We start from the raw sequence: 16,931 nt of genomic DNA, 5'->3' as shown, positions 1-16,931 counted from the left end.
ATTATTTTAGCCTATTAGTGGATTTGAGTCAAATCTTTCATATTAATTAGTCCTTAACATGTTCATGCAAAATTCTTAGAGAGTCTTTGATTGTGAACCTTTTCTTGAACTTTTAGGTTTCCTTATGATTGTGTCTATTGTGAATTTGAGTTTTGGTGATTGAATTGCTGGCTGAAATTTTGATCCTAACTGCATATTGAACTCCTAAAACTGTGGTAAACAAGCCTAGTGAGTTAAAAATACATAGGAAGGTTGAAAGTAAGCCCAAGGCAATCAATATACCATGCTTAAAAAATTTGAAGTCTAAAATCGTTGGTGTTGGCAGCTTGAACATACGAACTTGTAAAAATTACTGAGAATTGGTCACTGCAAATTTTGAGCTGAAATATTTACTGAATTTTCTAGACACCTGGAAAAAAAATTATAAAAAAAGAACCAAGTGATTTGGATAAAATTAAAAAATATGAAACATCACACAAGTTGGTAGAAAAATCAGTATCCAGGAAAAAAAAAAGTGAAAGGGAAGTGTGCTTGTTGTTTTGGCTCAAAATTTCTTCTATAATTGGTGCCTATTTTATACCAATCTTAGTTCTGAAATTTCAATTGAAAATTAGTGTGAAAACAAGTGCCAAAACTAGAGGTTTGTTGAATCTTTTTTTTATAGTTTTTTTTACTTTACTCTAGAGCCATTCTAAGTTTCTCTTTGAGTCCTAGCTTGCTTTTATATCCTTTTCATTGCTTTAATTATTGAATAATCCTTGAAAATTTGTCTTGTTAAAACTCTATTGGTTTAGCTTTCATTTCATTTTTTGGTCTTTGATTATTGCTTTTCTCTTTGTTTCCTAGTTTGTGAGTTGTCATATAGGAAATGGGAAAGGAGGATCAGTGCCATCCATTGAAGAATTTTAGTCAAGAAGCATGGGGCCAACCACCTTAAGAGCTATTGGACTAAGAAGCACTTCAAATTGAGTGAAACACCAAAGAGAGAATATCCACCAAAATTGAGGACCTTTTTCTAATTGGCAATTTATTTGTAATTGGACACTTGTACATTTACCTTCATTACTTTCAAATTTTTTTTTATCAAAAAGGCCTTTCATTGGAAGTAAGTTGGGAGCCTCCAATAGGTCACCCTACTTCCATTTATGTGTAATAATTTTAGGCAATTTTCCCTTAGGATAGTGAGTGCTTTGTTGGGAACCTTAAATGAGGTCATCTTAACACTCTTAGGATCCATCTGGTTTATATCTCTTGCACTTTAATTTCTTTCTTATTTACATAACTTATTTTCTTTTCTAGTCTTGTGTAGTTTATCTTGTTATTGCATAATACTTTCTTCTTGCTTATCATGATTATCTTGAGTTCTTTTAAACCCAAGCTTTTACCTTTTGCAAACCCCCAACAAGAAAGAACCACAACTTAGGAACCAACATGAGTCACCATGCATCTAGTGTTAATGGTGAGTGTACTACTTATAAGGACCCTCTATCTAGAATCTTAAATGAGTTGAGTTCCCTCAAGTTATGGAAAGAAAAACTAGAAAGAAAAGAAAAAGGAAAAGTAAATCAAGATGAGAAGGAACAAATGAGGGAAGAAGAAAGAAGGAAAATACTAAAAGAGTTAAGAAAAGAAAAGCATGCCTCCTATAGTAGTCATAACTCTTGCAAGAGCCTAAGTGAAGAACTTCGTGACTATTATGAAGGAAGGCATAGGTCACATCTTAGACCTCACTCCCATAGGAGAGAAAAGGAAAGAAAGCCTCAAGAGGCTAACATTAACCTCCCATACTTCCATGGGAAGGAAAATGTAGAGGCTTACTTAGATTGGGAAATAAGGGTAGAGCAATAACTTGAAAGGAAGTCTACTTCAAAATCTTATGGCTCTCACTCATATCCAAAGAAAGACCAAGGTCAAGGCATCTTAGGGGCGACACCTTGTAAGCCCAAAGATGATAAGGGGAAGACAATAGAAAAGCAACCCCCTAAGGCTAGTATGCAAGAGAAGACTAGCTTTATAAAGTGCTTGAAATGTCTTGGAAGAGGACATATTACTTCTCAATGCCCTACCAAGAAAACCATGATTATGAGGGGCCAAGACATTTATAGTAGCCAAGATGAGGCTACTACTTCACCTTCCTCAAGTGAAAGTGAAGAAGCAAAAGGGGAAGAATCTAGTGAAGAAATCTACCCCCAAGAAGAAGGACAACCTTTAATGGTTAAAGAAGAGTGTAAGGATGTAAGTGTCTCCTCCAAGAAGTTAGCTAAGAAGGAAAGTCATTTTGCAATAAAGAAAAAAATTATAGAAACTTCCCCTCTTAGACAACCTTCACATCTTCTCCTTTTTAAAAAGACACTTGTTAGCACAACCACACCTCTTGGGCTTGAGGTTATTCCTCAAGTAAAGAAGTTGTTGGATAAGGGTTTGGTTCATAAGAGCTTAAATCCTTGTGCTTTGTTGATGCCCAAAATAGGTATTATTAGGCACCAAATCCCTAAAATAAGTGATATGATGAATGTGTTGAGTGTTGCAACCCTCTTTTGTAAAATCACTCATGCACCCAACATCTTCATGATTTGTGTGCATAGGGACTCATTAGGTAGGCTTGTTCTTATTTTTTGTTTTAATACAAACCTAGGTGCTCATATGGGACACCTTAGGTTTGTTATACTTTTTTTGTAGGAATAATCAACATGAAAATATAGAAAAAGGTACATTTTATTACATTACTTTCTTTAATTTTTTAAATAGTGATCAAGGGGTTCCCACGGACCTTAAGAGAATAAAGGTCATTCTTGATTGGCCCACTCCACCAAGTATAAGGGAAATCTGGGGCTGGCATGACTTAACAAACTTTTACAAAAGGTTTGTCCCATATTTTTCTATACTTGTAGTACCACTCATTGAGTTGGTGAGGAACCATGTTCCCTCATGGGTAGATGCCCAGGAAAGGGGTTTTCAGACCTTACCCTACTCTATCATACCCAACACCACTAAGATATATATGTTTTTATTCTCTTTACAGCTGTCAAGGGAAGGATCCCAGAGTATTAAGAACCTCAAGATTTGAGGTCAAATTATTTCCAAGGGGGAGGAGATGACGCAATCCTACTCCCCAAGGGTATTGGATAGGAGACTCTAGGGTTCTAAAGAAGGCCCTAGGGTTCTAAAGAGGACTCTAGGATAGAAGACTCTAGGGTATTTGAGGTCAAATACAGGGATAGAGCTGTTAAAGAAGGCCCTAGGGTTCTCATGAACATCAAGGAAACTTTCTGAGTCCATGGGCCAAGGTTGGGTCCACTCTTCTTTGTAAATATTAGAATAGGTTTTTCCTTTTTTTTTTGGGCCTTGTATTTTGGCCATTGTAGTAGTATAGGGTTTTAACCCTGTATTTCAAGGCATTTTGAGTAGTCTTTGTTGTAGGGACTTTTTTGTATTCTCATGTATTTTGTCATGGGGTGAGCTTAGCTATTATAGGGTTGTGTGTAGCTAAGCTCTAGCTTCTCATCTCAAGGAGGTGAGCTTAGCTATTAGAGGGGTATGTGTAGCTAAGCTCTTGCTTCTCTAGGAATCTTCTCAATAAAGCTTTTCAAGAAGGTGAGCTTAGTTATTAGAGGGGTGTGTGTAGCTAAGCTCTAGCGTCTCAAGGAAGCTTCTCAAAGAAGCTTCTCAAGGAAGCTACCTAGGCTATAAATAGAAGCATGTGTAATGCTTGTTGTAACTTTGATGAATGAGAGTCTTGTGAGACATACTTCGAAGTTCAACTTTTCTCCCTCTTTTCCTCTCTCTCTCTTTATTTTCCTCCATTGAAGCTTTCTCTCTAAGCCTCTTATCCAAGGCACTCTCTTGGTGGTGAAGCTCCTTCTTCCATGGCTTATTCCCTAGTGGATGGCGCCTGCTCTTACCTCTTTTCCTTTATCTTCTGCTGCATCTCCATGATGGAAAATCACCATTGAAGGACCTCATTGAAGCTCAAAGATCCAGCCTCCATAAAAGCTTCACAAGCAAGCTTCCATCACATGTTGTATAATTCTTCTTAATCCCATTACACTACAGATGCTCTTGTATGGCGTCCAATATTTGTCGTCTCCCGTTCAAACAATTTATACAAGGACAAAAAAAATTTTGTCCCCAACTGGTTGACTTCTTTCGAAAGCAAATTGTGAGAGCTCTTCGAAACCTTCCTCATATGCAAGGCTCATGCAACTTTCATTCATCCAACTTCGATCCATCTAAATAATAACTCTGTGATACTCGCAAAATTATTTGATGCATGAAAATCTCACTTTTTCATTATAGGTGTGGCCCTATCCCATTCAGGAAGACATTTTTTATGGTAGCTTCATACGTCAAGGTTAAGTCTATTTTGTTAAATTTGACAAAATTTCGGCAACATTTCGCATTGATCTCCAAGTACACAACATGAAATGGGTGAGATTAATTCCCCAACAATCAAGTATGCACTCAGAGAACAACTAGAAATGCATTATACCGGAATTTTATCAAATTCAACAAAATAATCTTAACCTTAACGCATGAATCTACCATAAAAATATGATTCTCCCCAAACTGTTTAAATGGACAATTCAAGATTCAATACAATGATTAATGCAAACTGTCCACAAGAATCATTGTATTTAATCTCAAATGGGAATCTAAGGTTCACTTTGTATAACATATATCAATTCTCATTAATGGCAGTGAACAAGTAATAAAAACATTGGTAACAAACCAAAAGATCAAAAGTTTACAAAAAACATTTGTACCTGTGATGATGAGTAGCACGATCCAAAAACAGAGCAACTATCTAATAAAGAACTCAATGACCACCTACATCAATCATCATTCCCAAAAACATTAGATATAAAACTTCCCCACCTACATGAATAATCAACCTCATTGCTAACATGTGACATACAAAAGTTGATTGACAAACTTACCAACAATTCAACCAACAAACTAGTGTGAAGCTGGGTTGGAGTGGGAGCAAGGAAGTCAAGGCTCAATAGAAAACCAAGCAAGTAAGACACCCCAAATATGCTAGAAACACTGAAATCAATAACTTTTGGATATTATTTAAGTTATTGTTCAAAACCAATAACTAAGTTTATAATTTTTTTGTCAGAATCACAAACTCCTAGTCTCATGCAATTTGGTAGGGATAAAAAGCCTGCGATGCTGATGCATAATCATATAGCTAACTATAAATATCAATCATAAAAAAATAAACTTATTTATTCTTCCTATATTTCTTGATAACCCCATATTCATAGTGTTCACAATCATGTATGTTGTGGCTCTTGTAAGTTCATTGGCTTCAATGGTTATGTTCCTTTGCTGTCTTACTAATTGTCAGAAGATAACAATAATTGGGTGGAAATCATACCTGAAGAGTAGATTTATCCTCCTCAGACAATTTACCATTGACCACAACACTGCCTTCAGTGGGACTAACACTGCAAGATATCCCATTTTTTGGGGTATAGAAACATATCCCAATTTAAACTGTAATCAAGACTAAAGGGCAATTAACAATGATGTGCCTTCACAGGAAACAAACACACCAGCCCATACAATGTAAAGGAAAAGTAACAATTGAATTGAGTGATGGTATCAGGACATGAGATATATTGTCTGGTTTAAATTTGCAAACATACCTTCCTGATGGAACAAAATCTTCAAAAGCAAAAACCAGACCAAAGAGACAACAACTACCCCTACTCCAATCTGCATCATGATGGTTACATGCATAAATTTTTGTATATAAAACAAAATAGGCATTTATGTGGAAGAATTGTACCTTAGTACGAATGCCTAGATTTGTCGTCAAGTTGTGAACTTAAACAGGGTGCCTCTGTCCATTTCATATAAAATTAAATGAAATCAAATCAAATCAGTTGGAAATATGAATATGGGTTTATTTGCTGATCCCTTGTAGCAACAATACACACACACACGTAAACACTAAACATGGCACATAACATTTACTTTTTCTTTTCAAATCATTAGGCACAGATGATAAGAGTTAAAATATGTTTAAAAATATGGTGTAAAATGAATTTGAAGGCAAAAATAATTTTGCCAAAGGATTATGATCATATGCCATCACATTGGCAACAACCATCTCTAGCTCCAGCCCCAACTTCTAGTAGAAGGACAAGGCCACAGCCGAACACACCACTGCAATGGCAGCCACTGACTTCACCAAGCCCTTTAGGAACTCCATCATCCATGACCAATCCATGCCAACTAAAGGAACCACTAATTCATGTTGCAATGTGTGGTTCAGAGTTAGCATATTGGTTTTAAAGAAGAAATTAGATTCCATGATACGCTAGCTAGATGGGGAGTGGAGGGGAGACTAAATGTTGCTTTAATCACAACATGTATCTATGTATATGTGAAAGGGCAAAGTCAGAAATGACCTCAATGTAAACTTTAAAGACTAAAAAATTTACTTATTAACTATAAGGACTAAAAGGAATAAGTTTGGAAATTATATGGACTAAATGGGTAATTAAACCAAAAAAAAATTATGTTTTGTTTATCAATTAGGTAGGAGGTCAATTATGTAGATAGGCTATTCTTGTAACCTTGTTAATCCATCAATCCCTTTCTTTGAACTGTAACCTTAAATATATAGGAAGACTTTGTGGTTACTTAATCAAGCATAAGTAACTTGTTGGAATAGACCTATATCCATAATTCAGCATTAGTATCTGCTAGAACTTTCTCAACTATTGGAAATTCTTATCTGTTGGAATGAAAAACAAACTCATCATTTAGGTGTGTTTCTATAGCTAATTTCACTAGAGTTATACTATTCATATAATAATGTTTGTAATATTATTTTTCTCAATCACATCAATTATAAAAGAATTTTGACGTGAGATGTAAATAAAATATGAAAGGCATAAAGATTATTTGACTCTGGACAAATCAATACATCCTTTGACAATACAAACACCACAAGTATTTGTATGAAGAATAATAGAGATTAGAAAGCAACAATCATTATGAAAGTACTTATTATAGAATTCAATTAATTAGAAATTTGATTGAGAGGATTAGTTCAAGGAAGAAAGGGATTGCTAAATTTAGAAGGGGCCGAGAACAAGACCTTGATCCATTTTTGAAGAGAATCTTAAGGTATTAATAAAATGTGCTGCTAGCAATTGTTAATCGGACTTTCATAATGCTATCATTGCTGTGTGACCTTTTAAAATACGCAGCTTCCTATATATAATACTTTGTAGTCTTTCATATTACTCAGTTTTCTTAAATTAACACATGGCATGATCCTAATCATTGACAACTAGGTTGAGCAAAACTTCCTGCCATTCTTCTCAGGACCAGAAAAGAATAATTATCATTTCTTTATAGTTTCTATAAATATATCGAATTTACTTGCAGATGTAGCAAACAATCGAGTCTCTTAATGAACACAAACCCTCAAAGTTTTTAACTTTAGGCAAAGAAAAATTCTCTGAGATTAATTAAAAGCTACACTTTAGCTCAGATTGTACAATAAGTGAATCAACTCACAAGCAATCCAAGTTGAGCCCACAACAACAATTATATATATTGCAACTAGAAGTCAGTCTCTGTATATAGAACATGATTCATTCAATATATTAGCATATATCACTGTTTGTGTTAGTGTGCATAACTTAAAATTCAGTATATCCCCCATTTGATTGGTTTGAACTAATAAGCAAGGGGTTCAAGTTCAACTTTGTACATCCAAGTTACCATGTTTATAAGCTGCTACTAGACTAGCCAGGGACATGATTCATTCCAATGTCACTCAAGTCAAATTTAGAATATCATGAATGTAAATTTTTTGGGTAAACAACACAAGTAGCTACAAATAACCAATATATATATATACTCGGTACTTTTTTCGGTACAACTATATCAATAAGAAATAGCAAATAATTGAGAAATTGGTGTTTCAATCCATCTTTATATAACTGAGAAAATAACACATAACAAGTTCTTTTGCAGACACACCAAGCTAACGGCTACTACCACATTCTGTACATACCTATTCAATAGACATTATCTATTGTTAGATACGATACATTAAAACAAATGATAGGTGCCTTTTCCCTAGAACAATTGATAGGGAAATGATTTTTGCACACGGTGTAAAGAAAAATACATCATAAAGCAACCACGAACACAGAGGAAACGCGGTGAGTGCAAATTTCAAGTATTATGCAGTTGCCATATTAAAAAATGCATGAAGACAGAGGAAACACACAATATAGAGGAACCATGAAAACATGAAACTTACCTCAACACCAATAGCGACAGTGGCAGCAAGACTGGCCGCGAGTGGGAGTGACAATGAAGAGTCGCGACATGGAGAGTTGCGATGAAGACGTAGTGGATGCACGACACTCGAAGTGGCGATGAAGATGATGACGCGGGCAACACCAGAGCTCTTGCAGAGATGTGAGTAAATTAAGGCATGGAGCCAATAATATTTTTTAAAATCAACTTCATTAACATCAGTTTTCTAAAAAGAAATCGATGTTAAAGAAGTGATGTTAATGTTAACATCGGTTTCTTTAAAAAAACTGATGTTAACTTATCATTTTCCAACATCGGTTTGTTCAAAAAACCGATCTTAAGTAAGTGATGTTAACATTAACATTGGTTTTTTAAAAAAACCGATGTTAACTTATCATTTTCCAACATCAGATTTTCAAAAAACGGACGTGATCGCAGTCATGTTTAAATTGGTTTTTAAAAAACCGATGTTAACCTACTGTGTTAACATCGATTATTTGAAAATTTGATGTTAACAAAGTCACGTTATGTATCATTTTGTCACCGCGTTTTTGTTAACATCGGTTTTATCAATATATTTATGCAAAAAAGCTGAAAAATCTACACACATTTTATGCTTTTGTAAAAAATATTTTTATATTGTTTAAGTTAGTTTTATTTATTTTGTTTGCATTTTTATCTTTTTACTCCTTATAATTTTTTTTTTGCATTTTAAGCTATAGTATGGTAAAATTTGAGTAAATAAAGCCAAATCCAAATGATAAAGCCTTCAAGAGAATTTTTGAGCTAGGGTCAATTTGAAATAAAACAAAGAAACAAATTGGAAGTTAAGTACTCTCTAATAAAGAGAGAGTTAGTGAGAGAAATTTAAATTATTAGATAGTTAAAAAAAGGCTAAATTGCACTTTTGGTCCCCCACATTAGCTCCAATTTCCCATTTGGTCCCCCGATAATTTAATTCACAAATTTGGTCCTCCTGTTTTATAAAATCTTACAGTGTTGGTCCCGGACGCCTCAATTGGACGTTGACCGTTAAACAGTGATGTTGACTGCCACGTGTCAACGTCTGAGAGGCACCTTGAATTGCATTTTTAACCCATCTGTGGTAAATTTGTTTTATGCTGAAAAAAACCCTAAAACCAATTTGGTAGAAATCCCTAACCCTAATCTTGGTTTAAAAAATGTGGGACGCAAAAGAGGGGAACTAGTTTTTGGATGTAGTTCTTGTACATGACTGGGAGAATTTTCAATGGATGCAATAGCAGTTGGAACTTGAATATTTGGAGTATGAGAAAAACATAGGATTTGAGATTCAGGTTCAACCTTTAATGGGTGAACCATAAGCACTGTGTTTAATCCAGAATCTACAAAATAAGAAAACATATGGTAGTGGTAATGAAAGGTGATCCAAAGGTGTTTTCTATGAACAAATGCTAAAATCACGCACAACCACATTCCAATTGGAAGAAATGCAAAATGTAATTAAAAAACACAGGACAGGAAACCAAGTTTCTCAACCTGCAACCATAGTTATAGCAAAGAATTTCTCCTTACCAAACTATTATAACTTCGCAATAAAGCAAATAGAAAACCTTAATCTTCCTTTTTCACCGCAAAACGCACAATGTCAACGCCTTCTTCTCCTTCTTCATGGCCGTGGGAAACATCTTAGGCCATGCCACAGGCTCCTACAGCGGCCTCCATAACATCTCTCCCTTCACCAAAACAAAAGCCTGTGATGTCTACTGCGCAAATTTGAAGAGTTGTTTCTTCCTCTCCATCGCGCTTCTTCTCACTCTCTCCACACTTACATTGAGCTACGTGAAGGAGAAAACGGTGATGACTTCCGTGGATGTGGATGATGGTGGGGGTACTGTGCCGAAGACGATGAGAGAGGGATTCAAAGGCTTTTGGGGTTAGGGATTTATAAAAAAATTGGTTTTAGAGTTTTTTTCAGGGTAAATTTATTTTACCACAGATGGGTTAAAAAATGCAATTCAAGGTGCCTCTCAGACGTTGACATGTGGCAGTCAACGTCACTGCTTAACGGTCAACATCCAATTGAGGTGTCCGGGACCAACATTGTAGGATTTTATAAAATAGGAGGACCAAATTTGTGAATAAAATTACCGGGGGAGAAAATGCTAAATTAGATCTAAAGTGGGGGACCAAAAGTGGAATTTAGCCTAAAAAAATTGAATACTTCTCCCTTCCTCTCTAATTATAATATTTTTCGACTAATTCATGTCTCTTAAGAAAAATAGTTAATTTAATTAATCATATTAAATTTTTCAATTATTTATTCTATTGTTCCAAAATTACTCTTTTCCTATCTTTATCCACTTAATTGCTTCTTATTAATATTTGGAGAGAGAATAATTAAATAAAGATATCTAAGAAAAAATAATTAATAAAAATAAATGTTTTAAAAAGTATTGTAATTAGAGACAGATGAAGTATAATTATACTCCCTTTGGACTCATATATAAGCAAAAATAACTAATTTCACACTAATTAAAAAACTTAGTTGGCATCATTTAATTTTTCTAATCTCAAGTAAAAAGTAAGGTTATTTGTAAAATGTCATTTATTGAAACTTGCTATCATAAATAAAACGGATCCATTGAAAATAGAATTAGAATTAAATGAATGTTGTTTTAGCAAAAATATCATTAAATAGGACAAAACTAGTTAAGTTTGCTTATATTTATGTCCAACATACAAAACCATTTTTTTGCTTATATATGAGTAAAGAGGAAATAACACCCAAACAAAGAAAGAAAAACATAACAAGAGTCTCTAACTCATTGGTTGAACAGGGTGCATGAATTATTATAAATTCCCTAGTACTTGTAATCGACTCCCATGGATAAAAAAGAAGAAGAAAAGAAACGTAAACTCAAGTTAATAAGTAATTTGTTAAAATTATTAGTCAAAAGTTGTTAAACGATAGTTGTATAAAGGAATATATGTATATGTTTTTATTATATAAATTAGTTTTTCTATAATAACCATACATAAATACTCTCGTATACTATTTCAAAAGCTACTCATAAAATATTATATTCAAGATAGGCAGAATTTTATTTTGTCAATTCAAAACAATGACTAGGTGTATGCTTCTAGTTGTGTAAAACAATTTGAGCAAGCTTAAAAAATATTTTAGAGAAAATGACAATAACACTCCCTAAGGTTTCGTGTAATTACACATAATCCTATCTTTTTTTAATTTTCCTACACTAATCTCCTTTAAGTTTGAAAACATTACACTAACAATTGCTTATATGTTTGAAAACATTACACTATTAAACTTTACACTAACATACCATGCAAGGGAGATGAAAGCAATGGTTAAAAAAAAAGCAAGAGGTGCTTGTGTAATTACAAGAAACCTCAATGGGTGTTTCTATAATTTGCTCAAGATTTTACATCAAAGATATAAACATTTAAAACCAAGTTGCTCAAGGAAATAAATACATATACATCAAAAGCAATAAGAAGGATAAAGCACACAAAGGAACTATTTTGGTTCATCCAACCCGGGCTATGTCCAGTCCCTACAATTGTAGGCTTTCCACTAACACAAGCACCAACTTGGTATTCTTTCTTTGCTGAAGCCTCCATAAGCTCCTACACCTGAGTATTCTCTAAGCATTTGTAGGCTATCTACCCAAGTATTTGAAGTGACAAAAATACCACAGGAAAGGGATTGAATTGAGGTTTTGAAAACTTTTAAAGTTTCCTTGAAAACAAAACGTTTCTGATCAGAATGAGTGAGTTCAAAATGAGAAGCTGTTTTGAGCTCAAAATGGAAATTTGAGTTGCTCAGAATGAAAATGCAACAATTTTGGAAAAATGATTCTTTTGCAGTTTAAAACTTTTGTTTCAAATATAGTTGCTTAATAGAAAACTCTTGGTGAAACAAAGTTTAGTTCGATTGTTAAGATGGGAAGATTACAAATTTAATGATTTGAACAAAATCAATTTTCAAATCTAAGCAAAGCAAAGTAAAAAGAGAGAAGAAGGAAGAGTGCACAAAGGTTTTTATACTGGTTCACCTCAAACTTGGGCTAAGTTTAGTCTTTGCCCTTAAAGATGAGATTTCACTAACATAACTAGTACACAATTGGATCGATAAACCACTGGGTTTCAACAACCTGACAATTCCTCACTGGACTTCAATCCTAACCTCAACTAGACCAACTACACCACTATATTTCCCTTCTGCCAACCAATGTTGGACTTTACAGAAAATGGGTCTTTGATTAAGTACATAGATTACATATTTTCTCACAAGAGGAATTTAATGTAGCTCCATGTAGAGATTGTAGGCCTTGGATCTTCTTCATCAATGGAGTCTTTTGCTTCTTGAAGATCAATGACATTGGAATGGAGAAGGAGGAAAGGTGATTGGAGATGCCACTTCAAGGAGAAGATGAGTCAAGAACAAGCTCACCACCATAGGAAGCCATGGATAATAGCTTGAAGGTAAGAGAAAATGAGTGGAGGGAGAGGGAGAGGGGAATGAGGTCTGAACTTTGAAGTTTAATTTCTCAAATGATCAAAGTTTCCAAATGCACACACAAGGCCTCTATTTATTGCCCAAGTGTCACACAAAATTGGAGGGAAATTTGAATTTCTATTCAAATTTCACTTGAATTTGAATTTGAATTTGTGGAGACAAATTTGGAGCCAAAATTTCACTAATTATGATTAGTGAATTTCAGTTATGGTTCAGCCCACTAATCCAAGATCAAGTCCAAGATTCTCCACTAAGTGTGCTTAGGTGTCATGAGGCATGTAAAGCATGAAAGACATGCACAAAGTGTGACTATATGATATGGCAATGAGGTGTAGTAAGCAAATGCTCACCTCCCCCTTAGGCTGGTCTGAAATTTAATTGGATTTGGTTTCTCCCAATTAAATTAAATTTCTATCCCAACACACATATCAAATAGTGTACTTAATGCATGTGAAATTACAAAACTACTTGTAATACAAAAACTAGTCTAGGTGCCCTAAAATACAAGGGCTAAAAAAATCCTTCATTACTAGGGTACTATCCCTACACTATGGAGCCCTAAATACAAGGCTCAAAAATAATGAAACCATAATCTAACATGTACAAAGATAAGTGGGCTCATACTTAGCCCATGGGTCCAAAATCTACCCTAAGGCTCATGAGAACCCTAGGGCCTTCTCCTGCATCTCTAGCCCAGTCTTCTTGGAGTCTCCTAGCCATGGTTCCGGTGATGGATCCCCTCCTTGGGAGGATTGCATCATCCCCTCCCTCTTGAAGAGGATTTGTCCTCAAATTTGCAGACCCCTCATCATCTGAATCAACTACACCTGCAAAAGGAACCAAATCAATAATGTTAAAGGTGTTGCTAACTCCATACTCCTCTGGGAGGTCTAGCCTATAAGAATTGTTGTTGATCCTCTCCAAGACCTAAAAAGGGCCATCACCTCTAAGGCTAACTTTGGACTTTCTCTTTGTAGGAAATCTATCCTTCCTAAGATGGAGCCAAACCCAATCCCTTTCATTAAGCACCAACTCCTTTCTTCCTCTATTGCCTTTAGCTGCATACACCTTTATTTGGTTCTCTATTTGGTTTCTAACCATTTCATGTAATTTCTTCACAAACTCTGACCTAGATACCCCTTCTTTATGTATAAAAGAAGTGTCAAGTGGAAGAGGAATTAGGTCCAAAGGTGTGAGAGGATTGAACCCATAGACAACCTCAAAAGGGGACTGCCTGGTAGTTCTATGAATCCCCCTATTATAGGCAACATCCACATGAGGAAGGTACTCATTACAAGACTTGTGATTGCCTTTTAGGAGAGACCTTAACAACGTGGATAGAGATCTATTCACTACCTCTGTCTTCCCATCAATCTATGGGTGACAAGTGGTGGAGAAAAGGAGCTTAGTTCCTAGCTTATCCCATAAAGATTTTCAAAAATGGTTAAGGAACTTAGCATCTCTATCAGACACAATAGTCTTAGGCAAATCGTGAAGCCTTACAATTTCTCTAATGTGTCTTGAGATGTGACTAACATCATTTACCTTGTGGCATGGTATGAAATGTGCCATCTTGCTAAAACTATCCACCACCACAAAGATAAAGTCTACACCCCTCTGGGTCCTAGGAAGCCCAAGGACAAAGTCCATACTAATATCTACCCAGGGTGCAGATGAAATGGGTAAGGGTGTGTATAGCCCACGAGGCATCACCCTAGACTTGACTTGTAAACAAGCCACACACCTAGTGCAATACCTATGGACATCTTTTTCATATAGGGCCAAAAGAATTTCTCCTTAAGGAAGACAATACTCTTATCAATTCCAAAATGCCCCATTAGCCCACCCTCATGGCTCTCTTTGACCAACAACTTTCTAATGGATCCTTGGGGTATTGAAAGCCTTCCCTCCTTGAACAAACCCTTTAGCAATGTAGAATCCATCTTGGGCCTTGTGCCCACAACTAGCATAAATGGGAGAGAAGTACTCATCAGAAACATACAATTCCCTTATGTTATCAAATCCTAAAATTTGAGCTCTAAGAGAAGAAAGCAATGTGTGTCTCTTAGAAGGAGCATCTGCAACCACATTGGTTTTTCCCTTTTTGTATTTGATAACATATGGAAATTGCTCTAGGAACTCTACCCATTTTTCATTCCTCTTGTTTAACTTGCATTTCCCTCTAATGTACTTAAGTGATTCATGATCACTACGAATAACATACTCCTTGGAAACAAGGTAATGTTCCCAAGTTTGGAGGGTTCTGACTAAGGCATAAAGCTCCTAATCATATGTGGGGTAGTTGAAAGCGACAACATGAAGTTTCTCACTAAAGTAAGCAATAGGGTGTCCACCCTGCAACAACACAACTCTCACACTGACACCAGACGCATCACACTCTAGCTCAAAAGTTTTAGAAAAGTCAGGGAGAGCTAGAACGGGTGCCTTGGGGAGCTTTTCTTTGAGCAAAGAAAAGGCTTGCTCTTGTCTCTCACCCCATGTGAATGCCACATTCTTCTTCACCAACTCATTGAGTGGCAAAGCAAGTGTAGAGAAATTAGGAACAAACCTTCTATAGAAACTTCCCAACCCATGGAAGCTCCTAATATCTCTTACACTTTTTGGGGTAGGCCACTCTTGGATGGCCTTGATTTTCTTAGCAAAGAAAGTGTGTTTCCTACGAAGACCCCATTTTTGCTAACCATAAAACCCAAGAAGACTACACTATCGACACAAAAGGTGCATTTATCTATATTAGCAAAGAGAGTGTGTTTCCTAAGAACCAAAACAGTTCGCCTTAGATGTCCTATGTGATCATCTAGGTCCCTACTATAGACTAAGATATCATCGAAATAAACAACTACAAACCTACCTATGAACTCCCTTAGGATATGGCTCATTAGCCCCAAAAGCATCACTAGCCACTCATACAACCTAAAGTTGGTCTTGAAAGCGATTTTCCACTCATCACCTTCTCTCATCCTTATTTGCTGATAACCACTTTTAAGATTAATTTTGGAAAATATATTTGCACCATGCAACTCATCAAGCCTAGGAATGGGGTGCCTATACTTCACAGTTATGTTGTTGATGGCCCTACAATCTGTACACATTCTCCACTTACCATCCTTCTTGGGCATCAACAACACAGGCACATCACAAGGACTTAGGCTCTCTTGGACCCAGCCCTTCTCCAAAAATTCCTTAACTTGGGATTCAATCTCCTTGGTCTCTTGAGGATTAGTCCTATAAGCTAGCCTATTAGGAAGGCTTGTTCATGGGATTAAGTCTATTTGGTGTTCGATTCCCCTAAGAGGAGGTAACCCAGTGGGTATCTCTTTGGGAAATACATCACCAAATTCTTGTAAGAGTTCTTTGACCTTTAGGGGAATGATCTCAAGTGGGGGAATAGTGACAGTGCTAAAGGAAGTCTCCCTTGAAAGGAGAAGGTAGAAAGATTGCTTAAGAAGAAGAGCTTTCTTAATATCTCCTTTTGTTGCAAAATGACTTTCCTTCTTTACAACTTTCTTAGAGGAACACCTTCCCTCTTTTTCCTTCTCCTTGACCTTTGGAGCTAAGGTCTTACTATCCTTTTTTTTCTTTTGTTTTTCTAACTTTTCCTCATCCCTCTTGTCCTTCATTTTAAGTTGATCCTTAGCAACCTGTGAAGGTGTTTGAGGATGCAACACAAATTTAGTGCCAAGATGGGTGAGGGTAATATCATTAGTTAGGCCATTGTAAATGATCTTCCTATCAAATTGCCATGGCCTTCCTAAGAGAATATACCTGCCTCCATGGGAATTATATCATAATTAACTTCATCCTTATATGTCCCAATGGAGAAAGGTACCTTCACTTGTTTGTAAACTATTATTTCCCCTTGCTCATTGAGCCATTGAAGTTTATAAGGTTTTGGGTGAGGAATGATAGTGAGGTTCAACTTGGAAGCTAATCTTGTGCTACAACAATTGTAACAAAATCCACAATCCACAATGAGAGAACAAGTTTAATCTAAAATTTTGCATCTTGTATGAATGATATTCTCTCTTTGGGATTGAGATAGACCACAAGATTGGCCTCCAAGGAGCCTTCTAACCATTAGGATGTCACCTTC

This window comes from Glycine soja, chromosome 5 (assembly GCF_004193775.1).
Source record: "Glycine soja cultivar W05 chromosome 5, ASM419377v2, whole genome shotgun sequence".
NCBI lineage: Eukaryota > Viridiplantae > Streptophyta > Magnoliopsida > Fabales > Fabaceae > Glycine > Glycine soja.
The sequence above is the reverse complement of the archived record's forward strand: the minus strand, read 5'-3'. Positions refer to the sequence as shown.